Here is a 7,731-nt window from a genome sequence, read left to right as displayed (position 1 = left end):
GTTTGTCGGTCTTACTAATGCACATCGAGAAGAGTTGAGAAGCTCGGAAGTTTATAACAAGAGGAATGAGATTATTTTAACGCGTGCACAAAAGCACATGTAGCCACATACAAAAGTACGAGTATTTAATATATGACCGTTGACATGAAAAGAAACATCTATACTGTACAATGACTTTCTTGTATTTGTTTCTGATAAAACTGCGTAAAACTTCTTAATTGTTTACCTGGAATAATAACTCGGTATAACTATTTAATGTTGTTTGTTTATGAAAGCTACCTGTTCACCCACATGAACTTAACGCTTGCAACTGAAGTACATTAATTATATATACATTGAAATTACAGTCAGTAATGTTTCACAGTACATCTACATCTACATACATACTCCGCAATCCACCATACGGTGCGTGGCGGAGGGTACCTCGTACCACAACTAGCATCTTCTCTCCCTGTTCCGCTCCCAAACAGAACGAGGGAAAAATGACTGCCTATACGCCTCTGTACGAGCCCTAATCTCTCTATCTTATCTTTGTGGTATTTCCGCGAAATGTAAGTTGGCGGCAGTAAAATCGTACTGCAGTCAGCCTCAAATGCTGGTTCTCTAAATTTCCTCAGTAGCGATTCACGAAAAGAACGCCTCCTTTCCTCTAGAGACTCCCACCCGAGTTCCTGAAGCATTTACGTAACACTCGCGTGATGATCAAACCTACCAGTAACAAATCTAGCAGCCCGCCTCTGAATTGCTGCTATGTCCTCCCTCAATCCGACTTGATAGGGATCTCAAACGCTCGAGCATTACTCAAGAATAGGTCGTATATACAGCAGTGCGAATTTTACTGAGTAGACATTGTTCACAAAGTACAGAAAAGTTTTACATACCAGGGGCTTCAGCTACACAAATTAATAAAATACATGGAGAAGTTATTTTTTAGCACAAAATAATTTATTTCTTTTAATCTGCTATGCACTTATATGAAAATAAATTAGCTGTTTATGGTGATAGTATAGTAATGTAGACAGTATAGATTGTCTTCTCACACTAGTTCAAAATATACAATACTATTTTATGAAAATGAGTAGTATATAGGGTTCATACAATTTAGTCAGAGAAAATGCTCTGTTAAAGTCTTATAGTGATCATCGAATTGCTAATAGTGTCCAAGTTATAGAACGGGTCAGTCTGTTTTTGAAGTATTACACTCTGTTAGTTAAAAGGTAGGCAGACAACGTTTGAAGTTTAAACTACAGTAGCTTGTCAAAATTTGTTTATCTGTAAATACATAGGTACTGCTATAGCTGTATGTTTAGTGAAGAGTTCTCAAAGTAAGTGCATTTTTAGTACACTATTAAAGTTGAGTTAAAACACAGTCACATATGGTTCCCATACTTTACGTCATCATAACCTTTGATTACAATGTACAAGAGTTCATGCTTATTTAGAGAGTTTTAGAATCTATTATCTTCATTAAACAGATTCTGATTCAGCTAGACTTTACAACAATTCAAAGAAAATTCATACTTGTAGGTTTCTTACTTTTACTGAGATATAGGTGGAACACACACTACTTTGATAAGTTAATTACTGACAGGAAAACCACAAAGCTTATTTCTAACCAGTGAGTAAAGGCCGATTATGGTTTAAGCGTCAATAATAGAGCGAATTACTGCATACAATGACGAAGTTATTAGCATCAAAATAAGGGATAGAGGGAATTAAGCAATTACATAAGTCCTGACTGATACAGGGGCCTGATGCATTTTTTATTACAGTAGCGAAAATATACAACGATAGTTCAGGTATACATGTTCATATGTGTGTGAGTTCCTAAGGGACGGAGGTCATCGGCCCCTAGACTTACACGATACTTACACTAACTTATCCAAAGAACAACACACACACACAAGCACGAGAAAGGACTCGAACTTCTGGCGAGAGGGCCCGCCCAATCCGTGACATGGCGCCTAAACCGCGCAGCCACATGGCGCGACAAGGTATACATGCCGACGTCGCGAGCCTAAGATAAAGGGTTAGAGAAATTACATGAGGATACTGAACGGGTAACTCAGTACGTAAAGGGAGATGAAAATCTAATAGTCAGGAAGGAATGGAATGCAGTTGCAGGGGAGTGAGTAGGAGAAAGGGCTATGGGAGAATATGGGCTTGGTACTAGGAATGAGGGACGAGAAAGAATAACTGAGTTTTTCATTAAATATCCGTTAGTAATAGCCAATGGTCTATTCAAGAGTCACAAGACGAGGAGGTATACTTAGAAACGGTCCGGAGATTCGGGAAGAGTTCAGTTATACCACATCATGGCCATGCAGTGATTCCGAAATCGGATAATGGATTGTAAAGCGTACCCAGGAGCAGATAAAGACTCAGAACACAATTTGGTAACGACGAAGAGTAGGATGAAATTAAAGAGACAGGTTAGGAAGAATCAGTGCGCAAAGAAGAGGGATACGGAAGTGCAAAGAAATGAAGAGGTACATTTGAAGTCCTCTGAGGCTATAGACACTGCGATAACGAATAGCTCAGTAGGCAGTACAGTTTAAGAGGAATGGACATCTCTAAAGAGGGCAATCGCAGAAGTTGGAAAACAAACCGTATGTACAAGAAAGACAACTACGGAGAAACCGTGGGTAACAGTTGAAATACTTCAGCTGATCGTTGAAAGAAGAAAGAACAAAAATGTTCAGGAAATTCTCGCAAACACAAGCACAAGTCACCTAGGAACGAAGTAGACGGAAGTACAGGGCAGCTAAGGCAAAATAGCTGCATCAAAAAGTAAAGAACTCGAAAAAGAAATGATGGTCGTAAGGACTGACTCAACATATAGAAAAGACATAACAATCTTCGGTGAAATTACAAGTAAGGGTGGTAACATTAAAAGTGCAACGGGAATTCCACTGTAAAATACAGAGGAGAGAGCGGATGGGTGGAAAGAGTACATTGAAGGCCTCTATGAGAATGAAGAGTTGTCTTTGGTGGTAGAAGAAGAAACAGGAGTCGATTTAGAGGAGATAAGGGATCCTGTATTAGAATCACAATTTAAGAGAGCTTACGGAGAATCAAGAACACATAAGGCAGAAGGGAGAGATAAAATTCCATCGGAATTTCCAAAATAATTGGTGGAAGTGGAAACAAAACGGCTATTTACGTTGCTGTGTAGAATGTATGAGACTGGCGATATACCATCTTCCTTTCGGAAAAATATCATCGACACGATTCCGAAGACAGCAAGAGCCGACAAGTGAGAGAATTATCGCGCAATCAGCTTAACAGCTGTAGAAGAATCAATAGACGTTTATAGGATTTGTCGACCTGGTGAAAGCATTCAAAGATTTAAAATGGTGCAATATGATAGAAATTCTGAGAAAAATAGGGGTAAGCTGCAGGAAAGGGCGGTTAATATACAACATGTGCAAGAATCAGGAGGAAACAACAAGACTGGATGCCTAAGAGCGAAGTGCTCAGGTTAAAAAGGCTGTAAGACAGAGATGTAGTTTGTCGCCCCTACTCTTGAGTGAGTATACCGAAGAAGCAATGAGGGAAATAAGACAAAGCTTCAAGAGTTGGGTTAAAATTCAGACTGAAAGAATATCAACGATCAGATTTGCTGACGACATTGTTATCCTCAGTGAAAGTGAAGATCAATTACATGTCCTGCTGCATGGAATCAGCAGTCTTATGAGTATAGAATACGGATCGATAGTAAATCGAAGAAAGGCGAAATTAATGAGAAGTAGCAGAAATGTGAACAGCAAAAAATTTAACGTTACGATTTGGGATCAAGAAGTAGACGAAGTTAAGGAATTCTGCTACCTAGGAAGCAAAATAACCTGTGACGGACAGTGCAAGGAGGACGTAAGAAGCAGACCACCACTGGTGAAAAAGGCATTCCAGACCAAGAGAAGTCTGCTAATATCAAAGATAGGTCTTAACTTGAGAAAGAAATGTCTTAGAATGCACGTTGTACGGTAATGAGACATGGACTGTGGGAAAACCAAAGGAGAATCCAAGCCTTTGAGTTGTGCTGCTACAGTAGAATGCCAAAAAATTAAATGGACTGATAACGTAAGATATGAGGAGGTTCTCCGCAGAAACGACGAGGAAAACAGCATATGTAAGACACTGACAAGGAGAAGGGACAGGATGATAGGATATCTGTTAAGGCATCAGGAGGTAACTTCCATGGTATTCGAGGGAGCTGCAGAAGGTAAAAACTGTAGAGGAAGACAGAGACTGGAATACACCCAGCAAGTACACTACTGGCCATTAAAACTGCTACACCACGAAGATGACGTGCTATAGACGAGAAATTTAACCGACAGGAAGAAGGTGCTGTGATATGCAAATGACTAGCTTTTCAGATCATTCACGCAAGGTTGGCGCCGGTGGCGACACCTACAACGTGTTGACATGAGGAAAGTTTCCAACAGATTTCTCATACACAAACAGCAGTTGACCGGCGTTGCCTGGTGAAACATTGTTATGATGCCACGTGTAAGGAGGAGAAACGCACACCATCACGTTTCCGACTTTGATAAAGGTCCGATTGTAGCCTATTGCGATTGCGGTTTATCGTATCGCGACATTGCTGCTCGCGTTGGTCGAGATCCAATGACTGTTAGCAGAATATGGAATAGGTGGGTTCAGGAGGGTAATTCGGAACTCCGAGATGGATCCCAACGGTCTCGTATCACTAGCAGCCGAGATGACAGGCATCTTATCAGCATGGCTGTAACGGATCGTGCAGCCACGCCTCGATCCCTGAGTCAACAGATGGGGACGTTAGCAAGACAACAACCATCTGCACGAACAGTTCGACGACGTATGCAGCAGCACGGACTATCAACTCGGAGACCATGGCTGCGGTTACCCTCGACGCTGCATCACAGATAGGAGCGCCTGCGATGGTGTACTCAACGACGAACCTGGATGCACGAAGGGCAAAACGTCATTTTTTCGGATGAATCCAGGTTATGTTTACAGCATCATAATGGTCGCATCCGTATTTGGCGACATCGCGGTGAACGCACACTGGAAGCGTGTATTCGTCATCGCCATACTGGCATATCACCCGGCGTGATGATATGGGGTGCCATTTGTTACACGTCTCGGTCACCTCTTGTTCGCATTGACGGCACTTTGAGCAGTGCACGTTACATTTGAGATATGTTACGACCTGTGGCTCTACCATTCATTAGATCCCTGCAAAACCATATATTTCAGTAGGATAATGCACGACCGCATGTTGCATGTCCTGTACGGGCCTTTCTTGATACAGAAAATGTTCGACTGCTGCCCTGGCCAGCACAATTTCCAGATCTCTCACCAACTGAAAACGTCTGGTCAATGGTGGCCGAGCAACTGGCTCGTCACAATACGCCGGTCACTACTCTTGATGAACTGTGGTATCATGTTGAAGCTGTGTGGGCAGCCGCAACTGCACACGCCATCCAAGTTCTGTTTGACTCAATGCCCAGGCGTTTCAAGGCCGGTATTACGGCCAGAGGTGGTTGTTCTGGGTACTGATTTCTGAGGATCTATGCACCCAAATTGCCCGAAAATGTAATCACATGTCAGTTCTAGTGTAATATATTTGTCCAATGAATACCCGTTTATCATCTGCATTTCTTCTTGGTGTAGCAGTTTTAATAGCCAGTAGTGTAATTGAGGACGTAGGGTGCAGCTGCTAGTCTGTGATGAAAAGGTTAGCACAGGAAAGGAATTCTTGGCGGGCGGCATCAAACCAATGAGAACAGATGACTCAAAAAAGAAAAAACAGATAGAGGCAGGGCCGTTGCAAGCTGACTGAAAAAAAAAACAGTCTGAAATACGGCATTTCTGTCTCACAATAGCAGAGTACACGAGTCTGCCCTGCTTAAATATTACTTCTACTCTGGTGGAGTTCAGTCTGCAGCCATTCTGTCAGGACTGAAGGTCTATAGAGATCGACCATCTGTTCGTGTAGCAGCCTTCGATCTTCAGTGGAGCAGCAAGTCTGGAGAGAGCATGCATGATGATTGTGACCTCCACTATCAGGTATGCTTCTTCGAGCCCTCACTAGCAGGTCCTAGGAAAAGATCGTCATCTGTCACCACTGGGTCGTTCCGCTGCTGTTCCCCTCCTCCATTCCTGCGGCAGACTTCAAAGCTAGCCAGTCTCTCTCCTATTGGCACGTGAAGGCACTTCTCTGCATGGCTTCACATACTCTGAGCACAGCTGGCAGACGCCTTCGCTGTGTGCGCCTAAGACAATGTCATGGGTGACCTGGTCACCTTCTCCAAGAAGCTGCTAGTCGTTCTGGACAGGACAGTGAGAAGTAAGTCGCCTGCCAACTCTGCGGGTCAACGACCTTGTGACGATATTGGTGCTCATGGTGCAGACTCTGTGCACTCATGCGCTATTTAACCCACGCTGCCCCAGTCCACGTTTTCAATTTGGCAGGGACCTTATGATTGCATCGCCAATCTTTAGCCGGCTCTGAGACACACTTTCCTCAGCCTGTGCATCCACCACTGCCACAGAGATGACATAGGGGACACCGTACCTACCTCTAGTCCAGTCTATCAAATGGTTCAATTGGCTCTGAGCACTATGGGACTTAACTTCTGAGGTCATCAGTCCCCTAGAACTCTACTTCAACCTAACTAACCTAAGGACATCACACACATCCATGCCCGAGGGAGGATTCGAACCTGCGACCGGAGCGGTCGCGCGGTTCCAGACTGCAGCGCCTAGAACCGCTTGGCCACTCCGGCCGGCTCCGGTCTATCAGTTCAGCTCTGTCTGTCTAGTGTAAGCGATATCACTCAGCCCGTGTTGCTGTTGTGGATATCGGTCTCGGCCTGTCTCACGGACCTGTGTTGGATATTCATCTGGATTTGGACTTGGATATAAATAAAAACGTTACGTGTATATCTTATAACTTCGCTCTCTGTTGAGGCTTATACAGGCCACCAAGTCATTGGCACCCTCCAGCGGGACAATCAGACAGCTGGCTACGTGACTGTTTCCCATGGGTATTCCGTTGAATTTTCTCGTCCGCCATATGCTCTGCAACTGACTGTTTCTTTTTTCTTTTTTGTTCTTTTCAGTGGCTGAAATTCATAGTGATTTTAATTCTGTCTTCTTTCAATGTAGCTCAGTGGTTGCGCTTTCTGTTGTTACTTTCGTGGTTTAACATGGTCAGTCCCCCTCAAGATTTGATAGAAATTGAGATTGTTCAATTTCACGCCCAGAAGATGTGACAGATAATGGAAATGATGAGATTTCCACTCTGCAGCGGTTCGTGTGCTGATATGAAACTTCCTGGCAGATTAAAACTGTGTGCCGGGCCGAGACTCGAACTCGGGACCTTTGCCTTTCGCGGGCAAGTGCTCTACCAACTGAGCTACCCAAGCACGACTCACGCACCGTCCTCCCTCTGGAAACATCCCCCAGGCTGTGGCTAAGTCATGTCTCCGCTATATCCTTTCTTTCATGAGTGCTAGTTCTGCCAGGTTCGCAGGAAAGCTTCTGTAAAGTTTGGAATGTAGGAGACGAGGTACTGGTAGAAGTAAAGCCATGAGGACGGGCCGTGAGTCGTACTTGGGTAGCACAGTTGGTAGAGCACTTGCCCACGGAAGGCAAAGTTCCCGAGTTCGATTCTCGGCCCGGCACACAGTTTTAATATGCCAGGAAGTTTCATATCAGCGCACACTCCGCCGCAGAGTGGAAATT

General features: G+C 43.8%; 1 non-coding gene across 1 annotated transcript; it reads right to left on the bottom strand.

Moving 5' to 3' along the window:
- Positions 1-7,338: 7,338 nt before the first annotated feature.
- Positions 7,339-7,413, bottom strand: Trnas-cga. The gene has a single exon. It is a non-coding gene; the product is annotated as a tRNA-Ser (tRNA).
- Between the last annotated feature and the right edge of the window lie 318 nt (positions 7,414-7,731).

Source organism: Schistocerca piceifrons, chromosome 5 (genome assembly GCF_021461385.2).
Source record: "Schistocerca piceifrons isolate TAMUIC-IGC-003096 chromosome 5, iqSchPice1.1, whole genome shotgun sequence".
NCBI lineage: Eukaryota > Metazoa > Arthropoda > Insecta > Orthoptera > Acrididae > Schistocerca > Schistocerca piceifrons.
Note: the sequence above shows the minus strand (reverse complement) of the source record. Positions and strands in the feature narration are given on the sequence as shown.